At 40.3% G+C, this 18,638-nt stretch overlaps 1 non-coding gene across 1 annotated transcript; it reads left to right on the forward strand.

The window, feature by feature from the left end:
* Positions 1 to 10,960: 10,960 nt before the first annotated feature.
* On the forward strand, positions 10,961 to 11,067 carry LOC112774231 (small nucleolar RNA R71). Its single transcript, XR_003188729.1, has one exon. It is a non-coding gene; the product is annotated as a small nucleolar RNA R71 (small nucleolar RNA).
* The last annotated feature ends 7,571 nt before the right edge of the window (positions 11,068 to 18,638 follow it).

Below are 18,638 nucleotides of genomic sequence, written 5' to 3' on the forward strand. Positions count from 1 at the left end.
CATCAAAGCTCTAATCCAAGTTATGAGACATGCATTATCCAATTTGTCATTCAATTCATGCATAATTCTCATAAAATCTCATGAAATTCACAATGTTTGCTTGAATCAAGATGTAAGTGATTATCTACCCAAAACTTGCTTATTAACTAAGAAAATGCATGAAACTACCCTAAAACAGTAAAGAAAAGGTCAGTAAAACTGACCAAAATGCCCTGGCATCAACGCATGCCCCTACCACATGATTGACAGGCTAGTATTGATCAGCTACTTCACTCAAGGCATGAAGCCTAGGGATAAAACTACTCTGGATGGTGCTAGTAATGGTTCCCTGAAAAAGTACAAGACCGCAGATGAAGCATGGCAACTGATCAGCGACTTAGCTGAGTCCACTCAGAATCATAGGCATAGGAACAGCCACTCAAAGGCTGTTGTTGAAGTTTCCTCTAACAGTGAGACTACTGGTGCACGAAATTGTGATTCACACTTTTCACAACTCCGCATAACTAACCAGCAAGTGCACTGGGTCGTCCAAGTAATACCTTACGTGAGTAAGGGTCGAATCCCACGGAGATTGTTGGCTTGAAGCAATCTATGGTTATCTTGTAATTCTTAGTCAGGATATCATTTATAATTATCAGTTTGGATTGCGAAAAATAAAAGAGCATGAATTAAATACTTGTTATGCAGTAATGGAGAATATGTTGGAGTTTTGGAGATGCTTTGTCTTCTGAATCTCTGCTTTTCCCCTGTCTTCATCTTCACGCACGCAAGGTTCCTCCTATGGCAAGCTGTGTGTTGGTGGATCACCGTTGTCAATGGCTACCATCCATCCTCTCAGTGAAAATGGTCCGGGTGTGCTGTCACCGCATGGCTAATCATCTGTCGGTTCTCACTCGTGCTGGAATAGGAGCCATTGATCCTTTTGCGTCTGTCACTATGCCCAACTCTTGTGAGTTTGAAGCTCGTCATAGTCATTCAATCCCTGAATCCTACTCGGAATACCACAGACAAGGTTTAGACTTTCCGGATTCTCAAGAATGCTGCCAATGGATTCTAGCTTAAACCACGAAGATTCTGATTAAGGAATCCAAGAGATACTCATTCAATCGAAGGTAGAACGGAGGTGGTTATCAGTCACATATTCATAGGTTGAGAATGGTGATGAATGTCACGGATCATCACATCCATCATATTGAAGTGCGAATGAACATCTTAGATAGAAACAAGCGTGTTTGAATAGAAAACAGAAATAATTGCATTAATTCATCGAGACGCAGCAGAGCTCCTCACCCCCAACAATGGAGTTTAGAGACTCATGCCGTCAAAGAGTACAAAGTTCAGATCTAAAAATGTCATGAGGTACAAAATAAATCTCTAAAAGTTGTTTAAATACTAAACTAGTAACCTAGGTTTACAGAAAACGAGTAAACTAAGATAGATAGTGCAGAAATCCACTTCTGGGGCCTACTTGGTGTGTGCTAGGGCTGAGACTCGAGCTTTACACGTGCCTACGCTATTTCCAAAGTTAAACGCCAGGTTGTAGCCTGTTTCTGGCGTTTAACTCCAACTTGTAACCTGTTTCTGGCGTTTAACGCCAAAATGCAACATGGAACTGGCGTTGAACGCCAGTTTACGTCACTTATCCTTGAGCAAAGTATAGACTATTATATATTGCTGGAAAGTCCTGGATGTCGACTTTCCAAAGCAATTGAGAGCGTGCCATTTGGACTCCTGTAGCTCCAGATAATCCATTTCGAGTGCAGGGAGGTCAGAATCCAACAGCATCTGTAGTCCTTTTTCAGCCTGAATCAGATTTTTGCTCAGCTCCCTTAATTTCAGTCAGAAAATACCTGAAATCATAGAAAAACACACAAACTCATAGTAAAGTCCAGAAATATGAATTTTTCCTAGAAACTAATAAAAATATACTAAAAACTAACTAAAATATGCTAAAAACTACATGAAATTACCCCCAAAAAGTGTATAAAATATCCGCTCATCACAATACCAAACTTAAACCTTTGCTTGCCCCCAAGCAACTATACAAATAAAATAGGATAAAAAGAAATTGAGAAGCAATAATATCTCAAAGTTTTAAGTGAAGCTCCGATTCTAATTAGATGAGCGGGACTAGTTGCTTTTTGTTTCCGAACAGTTTTGGCATCTCACTTTATCCTTTGAAATTCATAATGATTGGCGTCCATAGGAACTCAGAATTCAGATAGTATTACTGATTCTCCTAGTTTAGTATGTTGATTCTTGAACACAGCTACTTTATGAGTCTTGGCCGTGGCCCTAAGCACTTTGTTTTCCAGTATTACCACCGGATACATAAATGCCACAGACACATAACTGGGTGAACCTTTTTAGATTGTGACTTAGCTTTGCTAAAGTCCCCAATTAGAGGTGTCCAGAGTTCTTAAGAACACTCTGTTTTTGCTTTGGACTTCGACTTTAACCGCTCAGTCTCAAGTTTTCACTTGACACCTTCACGCCACAAGCACATGGTTAGGGACATCTTAGTTTAGCCGCTTAGGCCATGATTTTATTCCTTTTAGACCTTCCTATCCATTAATGCTCAAAGCCTTGGATCCTTCTTACCCTTGTCTTTTGGTTTTAAGGGCTACTGGCTTTTTCTACTGCTCATTCTTCTTCTCTCTTTTTCTCTTTTTTTTTGCTCTTTTTTCTTGCTTCAAGAATCAATTCATGATTTTTCAGATCATAAATAACATTTCTCTTATTCATCATTCTTTCAGGAGCCAACAATTTTAACATTCATAAAATTCAATATAAAAAATAGCACTGTTCAGGCATTCATTCAGAAGACAAAAAGCATTGCCACCACATATAGATAATTAGAATTTTCCTTATTAAGAACTCGAAAAAATACTGCCTCCTTATAATAAAAATCTGCTATTTTATTCATGTTTGATGATGATGAGAAAAATAAATTATAGCTTAATTGGAGATAAAATCAAAATAGAGATACTAATTACTACTACTCATATATAACTTCTAAGGTAAATTTCTAATAAGAACAATTATCACAGGGTTAAGGCTAAGATTAGAACTCAACAACCTTGAATTTGGGAGGTGGATACCTCTTTAGTCTGTGGAGTGCTTGGCCCTTCAAGAGATAGCTTCTGGCGCTTCAATTCCTTCAGTTCACGCCCTTGCTCTTCTTGTTCTCTAAGTAGTTTGCAGAGCATGCTGTTTTGATTTTGCTGTTCTTCCTTCAGTTGATCCACAGCTTCTTGCAACTTGGTGACAGATGCTTCTAGGCGCTCCCAGTATTCAATTTGAGGGATTTCCAGGAGGAACTCCTGTGCTCTCCTCTTGATGGGTTCGTCCTGCACTTGTTGTCCTTCCGTAGACTTTTTGGTGATTGGTAGCTCAACTGGAATGTACTCATCTACTCCCATTTTTATACCAGCATCTTTACATAACAGAGAGACCAAGCTTGGATAAGCCAATCTGGCATCTTTGGAGTTCTTGTTTGCAACCTTGTAAAGCTCACAAGCAATCAGCTGATGAACTTCCAATTTTTTTTCCAGCATAATGTAATGAATCATCACTGCTCTTCTGATGGTGACCTCAGAGCGGTTGCTAGTGGGCAATATAGAGTGCCCAATGAAGTCCAGCCAACCTCTGGTGACTGGTTTGAGATCTCCTCTTTTGAGTTGGTTTGGGGCACCCTTTGTGTTGGTTGTCCATTTAGCTCCAGGAAGATATATGTCCTCTAGGATTTTGTCCAAGTTCAGGTTTGATCTCATCATTATCCTATTAAAAGAGTCTGGGTCATCTTGCAGTTGAGGCAGCTTGAAGATATACCTTATTTTGTCAGGGTGGGTGTGAACAATCTTCCCTCTGACCAGAGTTCTATAGTCATAGAATGCGGTTCCCGCTATTCTCTACCTGTCCATCTACCACAGATTTGCATAGAATTCCTGAACCATATTTCTTCCCACCTTTGTTTCAGGATTAGCTAGGACTTTCCAGCTCCTGTTTCGAATTTGCTCTTGGATCTCCGGATATTCGTCTTCTTTCAGATCAAATTTAACTTCTGGGATCACTGACCTTAGACCCATTATTTTGTAGTAATGGTCTGAATGTTCTTTAGTTAAGAACTTTCCTTGATTCCAAAGTGATTTTGAAATATTCTTTTTCTTGCCACTTGAGTTAGTTTGTTTTCCCTTAGGAACCATGATCGTAGTGGGTATTGGCTTAGTGATCACGGATAACCACACCAAACTTAGAGGTTTGCTTGTCCTCAAGCAAAAGAAAAGAAAGGAGAGGGAAAGAGGGAGAGCCAAGTTCGACTTGTGGAGGAAAAGGGGAGAGGCTGAACCAACATTTAAAGGGAAGGGGGTGGGTTTCGAAAATTGTTTGAAAAAGATATGATAGAAAAAGTGATTTGGAAAAGATGTAATTTAAAATTCAAAAGATATGAAAGATATTTGAAAAAGATAAATCTGAATTTTGAAAAAGATGTTGTGAAGATTTGAAAAAGATATTGATGAGTTGAAAAAATTTTAGAAGGAAAAGAGATAGAATTGTTTTGAAAAGGATTTGAAAATAATTTGAAGAGGATAAAAAAAGGGTTTATGAATTAAGATACATTTGATATCTTTTGAAAAAGGATTTGAAAAATTAGGATTTGTAACATGTTTGTGCAAGAAATCATGAATTGAAACTGATGCACGGAAAACTTGTCTCATAACAAATTTCCTTCGGCAAGTGTACCGAATTTGTCGTCAAGTAAAAACTCACAATAGAGTGAGTTCGAATCCCACAGGGATTGATTGATCAAGCAACTTTAATTAGAGGAATGTTCTAGTTGAGCGAATCAGAATTTGAGTTGAGAATTGCAGAAAATTAAATGGCTGGACAGTAAATAACAGAAAAGTAAATGCTAGAAATAAAGAGCTGAATGTAGATGACGGAAAGTAAATTGCAGAATCTTAAATGGGAATGGGGTAATTGCTCATAAAAGTAAATGACAGAAATTAAAGAGAATGGGTAAGATCAGAAATGGGGAGTTCATTGGGCTCAGGAGATGTTGCATTCTCCGGATCAATTTCATTTTTATCTCTTCCTCAATCAATGCACTCATTGATCTCCTTGGCAATCTTAAGTGATCGAATTACAATTCCTTGTAATTCAATCTCTCAAATCTTGATCAATAGCCAATTCCTTGGTCAATTGCTCATGAGAAGAGATGAAGTATGGTCACTGATTATACCACATGCATTTCCCAAATCAAGTGTTGAGAGGATTATAGTCACATATCCATCCAAACCCAATTTGGTCCAGCATGAGAAAGTATTTCTAGCATGATCTCTTCATTTCTCTTTCAAGGTTCAGAAGAGATCCAAGTTTGAATAGCTTCTTTTCCAAGATAACTACCCAATTGGATGAAGATCGAAAGCTTTCAAGTAAAATCAAGAGAAAAGATAGAAGAAGAATAATGAAAACTAGTATTGATCCATCAAATTACAACAGAGCTCCCTAACCCAATGAAAGGGGTTTAGTTGTTCATAGCTCTGGAAAATGAAAACAAAGATGGAGAATACATGATGAAACTAGAAGTGCAGAGAAAGTAAAATACAGAGAGTAGTTCTATGCCAAGAGGCTCCCTATAATTTCCAATCTCATTTTTCTAATTCAAAGCTACTCCTATATATACTACTCTTCTGCTCTTCTAGTTGGCTTTTCAAGTCTTGGGTAGGGGCCTTTGGATCTTGAGTTTGAAGCAGTTATCTTCTTTATTGGGCTTAGTTTTACTTGCAGAGAGAAAGTGTGAAGTGGGCAGAGACTTTAGCTCAGGACGTTAGTGGTGTTAAAGTTTAAGTGGAAATGTGGGTTCGAGAACGTTAGTGACAAACACCTTTTTCACTAACGTTCCTTACCAAAGTAAGAGCCATGTTAACTCCAACGTTAGTGGCACAAACGTTGCCACTAACGTTGCCTCTTTGTCCTTCACACACGTTATTGGGACTTACCTTTTCCAATAACGTTGAGAAGTCTCCCCCTTCCCTACGTTAGAGTCCATGTTAACTTAGTTAACGTGGCTCTTTTAACGTAGGCTTGCCAACCTTCGAGAACGTTAGTAACACTTACCTTTGTCACTAACGTTCCAATGTGCCCCTGAGAGAAATCTACCTCTGCATCATCTTCATATTCACTTGGGGAAGATTCTTCGATCTCAGAGAATTCACTTACGGATGCAAGTTCATCACTAAGAGAGCTAGACTTGTGACTATCACTATCGAGGGAATTTGTTTCTTGGATTATTCCGTCTGATTCTTCATAAACGACTTGCCTTGGAGAAATATCCTCCTTAGCATCAACTGTAGTTTCCTTGACTGCGTGTTCCTCAATTCTGGATTCCCATGGAGGTTCAGCATCTCCTAGATCTTCAACCAACTCTTCTTCTTGAGCGATGACAGCTTCTTCTACTTGTTCTAGTACGAATTCATTCTCTGTCTTATCCACTGGAGTTTCTGGTATCTCCTTCATGCTACGCTCTTCGTTAGACTGTTCACATGGAGCTGTGGATGATCCTTGTGTATTTGAGTGCCTAGAAACCCATTGAATTATCGCTTGCTCCAATTGTTGAATGGTTGTTTGAAATTTATTTACTGTTTCCGTTAGGCGAACCTCTGCTTCTCGGGTTGCTGGACTTGGACATGACACAAAGGAAAGTGGTGGTGATTGGGAGCGATTGGATTGGCACTGGGTTAAGGAAGGATCATATGGTGGCGAATGGTGAAGAGGAGCTTGTGAGTGTGCGGTTCGAGGTTATATTGAAAGGATGGTTTACATGCACGGGGTGGGGCTTGTTGGTAGTTACAAGGTTGTCCACTATATCTTTCAGCTGGGTATGCATTGTAGAATGGTCTTTGTCCAGGATATCTCGGAGGGTGTTGCTGCCAAAAGGGTTGATTAGATCCTCTTGGTTCCATCCATCCTTGATTGGTCTGACCTTGATGCACGTTCCTGCTGTAACTTCTATTTCCTTTAACAATATTAGAACCAAACTCAAAGCGAGATGGGTGAGAGTTCATGGTAGCAAATAAAGATAAACAGGAAAAAACAAAAATAAATAAACAAGCAAAAGAAAAATATTTACAATAACCAATAATAAGGCACACGTTAGCAGTTTCCCAGCCGTCAGTTGTTCAAACACGAACAATCCCCGGCAACGGCGCCAAAAACTTGGTGCACGAATTGTGAATTACACTTTTCACAACGCGTACCACTAACCAGCAAGTGTACTGGGTCGTCCAAGTAATACCTTACGTGAATAAGGGTCGAATCCCACGGAGATTGTTGGTTTGAAGCAATCCATGGTTATCTTGTAAATCTTAGTCAGGAAGTCAATTATGTTTATCAATTGAATTGTGAATAACCAGTAGAGCATAAATTAAAGGTTACTTATTGTGCAGTAATGGAGAACATGTTGGAGTTTTGGAGATGCTTTGTCTTCTGAATCTCTGCTTTCCTCTGTCTTCTGATTCATGCACGCACGTCCCCCTATGGCAAGCTGTGTGTTGGTGGATCACCGTTGTCAATGGCTACCTTCCATCCTTCCAGTGAAAACTACGCTCACGCGCTCTGTCACAGCACGGCTAATCACCGGTTGGTTCTCGATTCGGTTGGAATAGGATTTACTATCCTTTTGCGTCTGTCACTAACGCCCAGCCTTCAGGAGTTTGAAGCTCGTCACAGTCATTCAATCCTTGAATCCTACTCGGAATACCACAGACAAGGTTTAGACTTTCCGGATTCTCATGAATGCCGCCATCAGTTCTAGCTTATACCACGGAGATTCTGATTAGGGAATCTAAGAGATACTCATTCAATCGTATATAGAACGGAGGTGGTTGTCAGGCACACGTTCATGATTTGAGGAAGGTGATGAATGTCACAGATCATCACCTTCATCACGGTTAAGCGCGAATGAACATCTTAGATAGGAACAAGCGTGTTTGAATGGAAAACAGAAATACTTGCATTAATTCATTGAGACACAGCAGAGCTCCTCACCCCCAACAATGGGGTTTAGAGACTCATGCCGTCAGAGAATACAAAGTTTAGATCTGAAATGTCATGAGATACCAAATAAGTCTCTAAAAGTTGTTTTAAATACTAAACTAGTAGCCTAGGGTTACAAAATATGAGTGGACTATGATGGATGATGCAGAGATCCACTTCTGGGGCCTACTTGGTGTGCTGGGGCCCACTTGGTGTGTGCTGGGGCTGAGACTTTAAGCAATTCACGTGCGGAGGCCATTTGTGGAGTTGAACGCCAGTTTTTATGCCAGTTTGGGCGTTCAACTCCAGTTTTTGATCCTTTTCTGGCGCTGGACGCCAGAATTGGGCAGAGAACTGGCGTTGAACGCCCGTTTACGTCATTTATCCTTGTGCAAAGTATAGACTATTATATATTGCTGGAAAGCCCTGGATGTCTACTTTCCAACGCAATTGGAAGCATGCTATTTCGAGTTCTGGAGCTCCAGAAAATCCACTTTGAGTGCAGGGAGGTCAGAATCCAACAGCATCAGCAGTCCTTTTTCAGCCTGAATCAGATTTTTGCTCAGCTTCTTCAATTTCAGTCAGAAAAATACCTGAAATTACAAAAAAACACACAACTCATAGTAAAGTCCAGAAATATGAATTTTTCCTAAAAACTACTAGGAATAGACTAAAAACTAACTAAAACATACTCTAAACTATATGAAATTATCCCCAAAAAGCGTATAAAATATCCGCTCATCACTCCCATGAAGCGCTTCTTTAGCATCACTAGCTTGACGTTTCTCCTTTATCAGGGAGGTTGATAATGCTTCAAGTCCTCCCCTCTTGCCTTGGACTTATATCCATTGGCTGTATCAATGATCTCTACATGTTCCAAGGAGAGAACTCTGTTGATAGTGAAGACCTTAGGTAACTGAGATGGTACAGTGGAGAGATCAGGGGGAATATCTGGGAAGCTGAGATCACTTTATCCCCTGGAGAGAAGTCTTCTGTAGGGATCTTCTTGTTCCTCCACCCCCTTGGTACCTTCTTCTTTGTTCCTTTTGATGTTGCCTTGCTCTTTGTGACTTCTTCTTCTAAGGGAATTTTGTTGTTGTCTTCACATGTGTCTGGTGGTTTAGGTTCCTCCAGCTTTTCCTTGAGCTGTGGCAACTGCTTATTTCCTTGTTCATCAAGCAAGGGCTTTCCCAGATGGGCTAGTTGTGCTTCAGTGCTTGCTTCCTCTTTCAGTATCCCATTATGATCTTTGCTTGGTTCTTTGTTCTCTTGGTTTGCTTCTTGTGAGAATTTGAAGACATTAAAGCTGAGTCGTTCATCATGGATCCTCAATATTAGCTCCCCTCGCTCCACATCTATGAGTGCTCTGGCTGCAGCTAGGAATGGTCTTCCCAATATGATTGGGTAGGTGTGACTTTCTTCCATGTCCAGGATGACAAAGTCTGTAGGAAGAAAGTATTTCCCAACCTTTACCAACACATTTTCCACCACTCCAATTGCTTGTTTTTGAGTTTTGTCTGCCAGCCTGATGACTACATCTGTGGACATTATCTCATTGATCTTCAGCCTCTTCACCAGGGATAAGGGCATTAAGTTGATGCTTGCTCCCAAATCGCAGAGTGCTTTATCAAACATTGTGTCTCCTATGGCACAGGGGACATGAAAACTCCCTAGATCTTTTCTTTTTGTAGGCAACTGTGGTTGAATGAGGGCACTGCACTCCTTGTTCATCACTATAGTTTGGCCTCCCTTGAGTGAGCTTTTCCTGGGAAGCAGCTCCTTCATATATTTGATGTATGCAGGCATTTGTTGAATAGTCTTGATGAATGGTATATTGACCTACAGAGATGCAAACAAATCTAGAAACCTTGAGTATATTCTCTTCTCCACAGCACCATTGAGCAGTTGGGAAAATGGTGCATAGAGTCTCAGTAGCTCCTGTTGTGAGATTTCTGGTTCTTGGTAATCTTTTTCCTCCTTCTCTGCTGAGGTGTCTCCAGGTTGTTCTGCTGACTTGTTTGGCTTGTTCTCAGTCTCCTTATCACTTATAGTGACCATCTTGCAATCTTCCCATCTTACTTTCTTTGTTTCACCTCTCGGATTCTTCTCTGTGTCACTTGGAAATCCATCTGTGGGTTTAGAAATCTGCTCAGAGAGATACCCCACTTGAGATTCCAACCTCTTGGTTGTATCTCCTTGGTTCTTAAAATTTGCTCGCACTTCCTCCTTGAATGCCTTGTTGTCTTGAATCTCTTTGCCTATGCCTTCAAGTAGATTCTCAATCCTTGAGAGTCTATCATCAAATGATGGTAGATTGGGATTAGAGGTGGAAGGATGAGGTAAGTTGTTTTGGTTTTGATATGAATGTGGAGAGGTGTTGTCATGGGGGTGTTGATATGGTCTAGATGTGAAATGTTGATGGGCTGCATTATTGGGATTTGGGCGTCTTTGATCAGGGCCTTGGTCTTGTTGATTTCCCTACCCAAAGTTTGGGTGATTCCTCTAGCCAGGGTTGTAGGTCTTGGAGTATGGATCATGGTTTTGCCTAGGTGAATTCCCAATGTAGTTGACTTGCTCCTGACTTTCCTATGCTTCTTCATTCACTCTTTCTTGGGTTGTTGATAAAGTGGTGATTGCTGCTACTTGGTTCCTCTTCATCTTCTTGGTTAGGTCAGCCAGCTGCTTGGCAATGAGCTTGTTCTGAGCCAGCAGAGCATCTACATTGTTTAGCTCCATCACTCCTCTCGTGTTCCCTCTTTCGGAAGCATAGAAGTAGTCATTCTCTGCTATAGTTTCAATGACATCTATGGCCTCCTCAATGGTCTTCTTCTTGTTCAAAGATCCTCCGGATGAATGGTCTACAGCCTTCTTTGACTCATAAGAGAGCCCTTCATAGAAAATGTACAGCTGCACCCATTCATTGAACATATCTGGTGGGCACCTCCTTGTTAGGTCTTTAAACCTCTTCCACGCTTCATACAGAGTCTCACCATCTTGTTGCCTGAAAGTTTAGACCTCAGCTCTCAGCCTATTGATTCGTTGAGGGGGGTAAAATCTTGCTAAGAATTTGTTCACCACATCTTCCCAAGTTGTCAAGCTCTCCTTTGGGAAAGACTCCAGCCACTTGGCTGCCTTATCCTTGAGTGAGAATGGAAATAAGAGCAGTCTATAAGCATCAGGATGAACACCATTAGACTTCACTGTGTCACATATTCTCAGGAAGGTGGTTAGATGTTGATTGGGGTCTTCTTGGACACCTCCTCCGAACGAACAGTTGTGCTGAACAAGGGTGATGAGCTGTGGCTTCAGTTCAAAATTGTTGGCGTGGGTGGTTGGCTTTTGAATGCTACTTCCACAGTTTCCTGGGTTTGGATTGATGTAAGAGCCTAAAACCCTTCTATCCTCCCCAGCATGATTTGCTCGACCTCCTCCGCCATTGTTGTGAGTCTCTTCTTCATGATGGTTTTCCATGTTTTCTTCCATGTTTGGTTCAAAGTATTCCTCCTCTTTCTCAGCACCAACTACTCTTTTTCCTCTTGCTTCCCTCCTTAATCTAAGGAAGGTCCTCTCAGGTTCAGAATCAAAGGAAGTTGAAGCCCCGCTTCTTCTCCCTGTCATACAACCCACAAGTACAAGCAAGGAAAATAGATGCAGAAAGTATTTCTGTCAGAATGACTGTTAGTTTGAGTGATGCAATATATCAAATAGTTAGTGGGTTAGTGAAATGAATGGTAAATAACTAAAAACGAAAAAGTAAGGGGAAGGGAAGAAATTAACTAAAACTGAAAGTAAATTACTCAAACAGAAAATTAAATCAAACAAAAATAAAATGCTCAATCTAGTTACCCTCCAATTTAATCATTGTTGATGCACAATCAATTCCCAGCAACGGCGCCATAAACTTGATGCACGAAAAACTTGTCTCATAACAAATTTCCTTCGGCAAGTGTACCGAATTTGTCGTCAAGTAAAAACTCACAATAGAGTGAGGTCGAATCCCACAGGGATTGATTGATCAAGCAACTTTAATTAGAGGAATGTTCTAGTTGAGCGAATCAGAATTTGAGTTGAGAATTGCAGAAAATTAAATGGCTGGACAGTAAATAACAGAAAAGTAAATGCTAGAAATAAAGAGCTGAATGTAGATGACGGAAAGTAAATTGCAGAATCTTAAATGGGAATGGGGTAGTTGCTCATAAAAGTAAATGACAGAAATTAAAGAGAATGGGTAAGATCAGAAATGGGGAGTTCATTGGGCTCAGGAGATGTTGCATTCTCTGGATCAATTTCATTTTTATCTCTTCCTCAATCAATGCACTCATTGATCTCCTTGGCAATCTTAAGTGATTGAATTACAATTCCTTGTAATTCAATCTCTCAAATCTTGATCAATAGCCAATTCCTTAGTCAATTGCTCATGAGAAGAGATGAAGTATGGTCACTGATTATACCACATGCATTTCCCAAATCAAGTGTTGAGAGGATTATAGTCACATATCCATCCAAACCCAATTTGGTCCAGCATGAGAAAGTATTTCTAGCATGATCTCTTCATTTCTCTTTCAAGGTTCAGAAGAGATCCAAGTTTGAATAGCTTCTTTTCCAAGATAACTACCCAATTGGATGAAGATCGAAAGCTTTCAAGTAAAATCAAGAGAAAAGATAGAAGAAGAATAATGAAAACTAGTATTGATCCATCAAATTACAACAGAGCTCCCTAACCCAATGAAAGGGGTTTAGTTGTTCATAGCTCTGGAAAATGAAAACAAAGATGGAGAATACATGATGAAACTAGAAGTACAGAGAAAGTAAAATACAGAGAGTAGTTCTATGCCAAGAGGCTCCCTATAATTTCCAATCTCCTTTTTCTAATTCAAAGCTACTCCTATATATACTACTCTTCTGCTCTTCTAGTTGGCTTTTCAAGTCTTGGGTATGGGCCTTTGGATCTTGAGTTTGAAGCAGTTATCTTCTTCATTGGGCTTAGTTTTACTTGCAGAGAGAAAGTGTGAAGTGGGCAGAGACTTTAGCTCAGGACGTTAGTGGTGTTAACGTTTAAGTGGAAATGTGGGTTCGAGAACGTTAGTGACAAACACCTTTTTCACTAATGTTCCTCACCAAAGTAAGAGCCACGTTAACTCCAACGTTAGTGGCACAAACGTTGCCACTAACGTTGCCTCTTTGTCCTTCGCACACGTTATTGGGACTTACCTTTCCCAATAACGTTGAGAAGTCTCACCCTTCCCTACGTTAGAGTCCACGTTAACTTAGTTAACGTGGCTCTTTTAACGTAGGCTTGCCAACCTTCGAGAACGTTAGTGACACTTACCTTTGTCACTAACGTTCCAATGTGCCCCTATTTCTCACGTTAGAGTCCACATTAACTAGGTTAACGTGGCTTCTAACGTGGCCATGCTAGCCATCTCCAACGTTAGTGACAAAGTTGAGTGTCACTAACGTTGGCTCATCATTCCCTTATCCACGTTAGCTTCCACGTTAACTAAGTTAACGTGGCTCATAGTGGCTTGTGTGGGTTCATTCCAACGTTAGTGACAATGTTAGGTGTCACTAACATTGGCGATCACATTCTTGCTTCACGTTAACTTCCACGTTAACTAAGTTAACGTGGGAGTTAACGTGGCTTATGGAGGCTTGGCCAATGTTAGTGACAAAGGTGAATGTCACTAACGTTGGCTTCTCTCTTGCTTCTTAACGTTAGAGCCCACGTTAACTAAGTTAACGTGGCTCTTAACGTGGCCACTTACGAGCTTGGTCCAACGTTAGTGACAAAGGTAAGTGTCACTAACGTTGGCTCCATTTCCTTTCCTCCACGTTAGAGTTCACCTTAACTTAGTTAACGTGACTCTTAACGTGGGCAATGATGGCTTCGAGAGCGTTATTGGCGATCATTTTTCTCATTAACTTTGCAAGTTACTCCCATTCCATGTTAAAAGTTACGTTAATTAGATTAACGTGGCTGCTAACGTGGTTCTTCCTTGCTTCCTTTGTCCTGAAATCAAGCAATAGAGTGCATCAAAGTTCTAGTCCAAGTCATGGGAAGTACAACATCCAATTTGTCATTAAATTCATGCAAAATCCTCATGAAATCATGTAAAGTGCACAATGTATGATTGAATCAAGATGTAAGTGAATATCTACCCAAAACTAGCTTATTTTCTAAGGAAATGCATGAAACTACCCTAAAAACAGTAAAGAAAAGGTCAGTGAAACTGGCCAAAATGCCCTGGCATCAGAAACATATAAAAAATGGAAAAAATTTGGATTGAAAACGAAATTGCCTACTCCCCACAATCCTGGCGTTAAACGCCCAACTGCTGCATGTTTTGGGCGTTTAACGCCCACTTGGTGCTTGGTCTGGGCGTTTAACGCCCAGCTGTTGCTTCCAGCTGGCGTTAAATGCCAGAAACTCCTTTGTCACTGGGCGTTTTTCTGAACGCCCAGGATGCTGTAAATCTGGCGTTAAACTCCCAGAAGCTGCTTCTTTCTAGCGTTTAACGCCCAGATGGCTATCTTTACTGGCGTTAAACACCCACTGGATGCTCCTTTTGGGCGTTTAACGCCCAATGGTGCCTCTTACTGGCGTTTTCTTGCCAGTGAGCTCTTTTTTTCTGTTTTGTGCTCTGAGTCCTTCTGTAGCCCTGTGAACTTATGCAATTGATTCTTTACCTTGTTAATATTGAACTTATATGCTTTAAAAATAAATAAAATGAAGAATAGAATAAAATAAAATAACAGAAAGAGTTTTGATAATGGCTGGGTTGCCTCCCAGCAAGTGCTTCTTTATTGTCCTTAGTTGGACCTTGCTGAGCTTTTTAATCTAGCCTCAGCCTTGAGCATTCTTGCTCAAGATTGCCTTCAAAATAATTTTGATTCTCTGTCCATTAACAATGAACTTCTTATTAGAATCAATGTCTTAAAGCTCCATGGTGCACGAAAATTACTTCACAATGTAATTTCGCACAACTAACCAGCAAGTGCACTGGGTCGTTCAAGTAATACCTTACGTGAGTAAGGGTCGAATCCCACGGAGATTGTTGGTTTGAAGCAATCTATGGTTATCTTGCAATTCTTAGTCAGGAAATCAATTATATTTATCAGTTGAATTGCGAATAAACAAGAGAGCATGGATTAAAGGTTACTTGTTATGCAGTAATGGAGAATATGTTGGAGTTTTGGAGATGCTTTGTCTTCAGAATCTCTGCTTTCGTCTGTCCTCTGATTCACGCATGCACGTCCTCCTATGGCAAGCTATGTGTAGGTGGATCACTGTTGTCAATGGCTACCATCCATCCTTCCAGTGAAAAGGGTCCAGGTGCGCTATCACCGCACGGCTAATCATCTGTAGGTTCTCAGTCGTACCGGAATAGGATTTACTATCCTTTTGCGTCTGTCACTACGCCCAGCACTCGCGAGTTTGAAGCTCGTCACAGTCATCCAATCCCAGAATCCTACTCGGAATACCACAGACAAGGTTTAGACCTTCCGGATTCTCATGAATGCTGCCATCAATCTAGCTTATACCACGGAGATTCTGATTAGAGAATCTAAGAGATATTCATTCAATCTAATGTAGAACGGAGGTGATTGTCAGACACACGTTCATGGATTAAGGAAGGTGATGAGTGTCACGAATCATCACCTTCTCCATAATTAGGCGCGAATGGATATCTTAGATAGGAACACGCATGTTTGAATGGAAGCAGAAATACTTGCATTAATTCATTGAGACACAGCAGAGCTCCTCACCCCCAACAATGGAGTTTAGAGACTCATGCCGTCAAAGAGTACAAAGTTTAGATCTGAAATGTCATGAGATACAAAATAAGTTTCTAAAAGTTGTTTAAATACTAAACTAGTAGCCTAGGTTTACAAAAAGTGAGTAGACTATGACAGATGGTGCAGAGATCCACTTCTGGGGCCCACTTGGTGTGTGCTGGGGCTGAGACTTAAACAATTCACGTGCATAAGGCTGTTTTGGGCGTTCAACGCCAGGTTTGGATCCATTTCTGGCGTTGAACTCCAACTTTTAATCCTTTTCTGGCGCTGGACGCCAGAATTGGGCAGAGAACTGGCGTTGAACGCCAGTTTATGTCATCTATCCTTGAGCAAAGTATGGACTATTATATATTTCTGGAAAGCCCTGGATGTTTACTTTTCAACACAATTCGAAGCGTGCCATTTCGAGTTCTGTAGCTCCAGAAAATCCACTTTGAGTGCAGGGAGGTCAGAATCCAACAGCATCAGCAGTCCTTTTTCAGCCTGAATCAGATTTTTGCTCAGCTCCCTCAATTTCAGCCAGAAAAATACCTGAAATTACAGAAAAACATACAACTCATAGTAAAGTCCCGAAATATGAATTTTTCCTAAAAACTAATCGAAACAAACTAAAAACTCACTAAAACATACTAAAAACTATATGAAATTAACCCCAAAAAGCGTATAAAATATCCGCTCATCACAACACCAAACTTAAACTGTTGCTTGTCCTCAAGCAACTAGACAAATAAAATAGAAGACTAATAGGTTGAGAAGCAATAATATCTCAGATTTTTGAGTGAAGCTCAGATTCTAATTAGATAAGCGGGACTAGTAGCTTTTTGCTTCCGAACAGTTTTGGCATTTCACTTTATCCATTGAAGCTCAGAGTGATTGGCATCTATAGGAACTTAGAATTCAGATAGTGTTATTGATTCTCCTATTTCAGTATGATGATTCTTGAACACAGCTATTTCATGAGTCTTGGCCGTGGCCCTAAGCACTTTGTTTTCCAGTATTACCACCGGATACATAAATGCCACAGACACATAATTGGGTGAACCTTTTAGATTGTGACTCAGCTTTGCTAAAGTCCCCAATTAGAGGTGTCCAGAGTTCTTAAGCACACTCTTCTTTTTGCTTTGGACCTTGACTTTAACCGCTCAGTCTCAAGTTTTCACTTGACACCTTCACGCCACAAGCACATGGTTAGGGACAGCTTGGTTTAGCCGCTTAGGCCAGGATTCTATTCCCTTAGGCCCTCCTATCCGCTGATGCTCAAAGCCTTGGGATCCTTTTTATTACCCTTGCCTTTTGGTTTTAAGGGTTATTGGCTTTTTTTTTTGCTGCTTTTTCTTGCTTCAAGAATCATTTTTATGATTTTTCAGATTATTAATAACATGTCTCATGTTCATCATTCTTTCAAGAGCCAACATTTTTAACAGTCTTAAACAACAAATTCAAAAGACATATGCACTGTTCAAGCATTCATTCAGAAGATAGAAAGTATTGCCACCACATGTAACTAATTAGAATTTCTCTTTAAAAACTCGAAATTTTATTGCCTCTTATTTAAAAGATCTACTATTTTATTCATGTTTGCTGATGATGAGAAAAATAAACTATGGCTTAATTAGAGATAAAATCAAAATAGATACTAATTACTACTATATGACTCCTAAGGTGAACTTCTATAATGACACTATCACAGAGTTAAAGCAGAAATTGGAATTTAACAACCTTTGTTCTGGGAAGTGGATGTTCCTCTGATCCGTGGAGTGCTTGGTCCTTCAAGAGATAACTTCTGGCGCTTCAATTCCCTTAAGTCACGCCCTTGCTCCTCTTGTTCTTTAAACATATAGGTAAGAATTTGACTGTGTTCCTTCTGTTCTTTTATTATTTGTTCCATAGCTTCCCGTATCTTGGTAACAGACGTCTCAAGATACTCCCAGTATTCAGATTGAGGGATTTCTGGGAGAAATTCCTGTGTTTTCTTCTTGGTGGGATCATCCTGTGCTTGTTGTTTTTCCATTGATGCTTTGGTGATTGGTTTCTCAACTGAGATATACTCAGTTATTCCCATCCTTACTCCAGTGTCCTTGCAGAGTAGAGAAATCACGCTTGGATAAGCCAACCTGGCCTCTTTAGAATTTTTGTTAGCAATTTTGTAGAGTTCAGCTGAGATTAGCTGATGAACTTCCACTTCTTTTCCCATCATGATGCAATGGATCATCACTGCTCTTTGGTAGCACAAATTGCGAATCACACTTTTCACAACTCGTACCACTAACCAGCAAGTGCACTGGATCGTCCAAGTAATACCTTACGTGAGTAAGGGTCGAATCCCACAGAGATTGTTGGTTTGAAGCAATCTATGGTTATCTTGTAAATCTTAGTCAGGAAGTCAATTATGTTTATCAGTTGAATTATGAATGACCAGTAGAGCATAAATTAAAAGTTACTTGTTGTGTAGTAATGGAGAATATGTTGGAGTTTTGGAGATGCTTTGTCTTCTGAATCTCTGCTTTCCTCTGTCTTCTGATTCATGCACGCACGTCCTCCTATGGCAAGCTGTGTGTTGGTGGATCACCGTTGTCAATGGCTACCTTCCATCCTTCCAGTGAAAACTACGCTCACGCGCTCTGTCACAGCACGGCTAATCACCGGTTGGTTCTCAATCCGGTTGGAATAGGATTTACTATCCTTTTGCATCTGTCACTAACGCCCAGCCTTCAGGAGTTTGAAGCTCGTCACAGTCATTCAATCCTTGAATCCTACTCGGAATGCCACAGACAAGGCTTAGACTTTCCGGATTCTCATGAATG

Source organism: Arachis hypogaea, chromosome 18 (genome assembly GCF_003086295.3).
Source record: "Arachis hypogaea cultivar Tifrunner chromosome 18, arahy.Tifrunner.gnm2.J5K5, whole genome shotgun sequence".
NCBI lineage: Eukaryota > Viridiplantae > Streptophyta > Magnoliopsida > Fabales > Fabaceae > Arachis > Arachis hypogaea.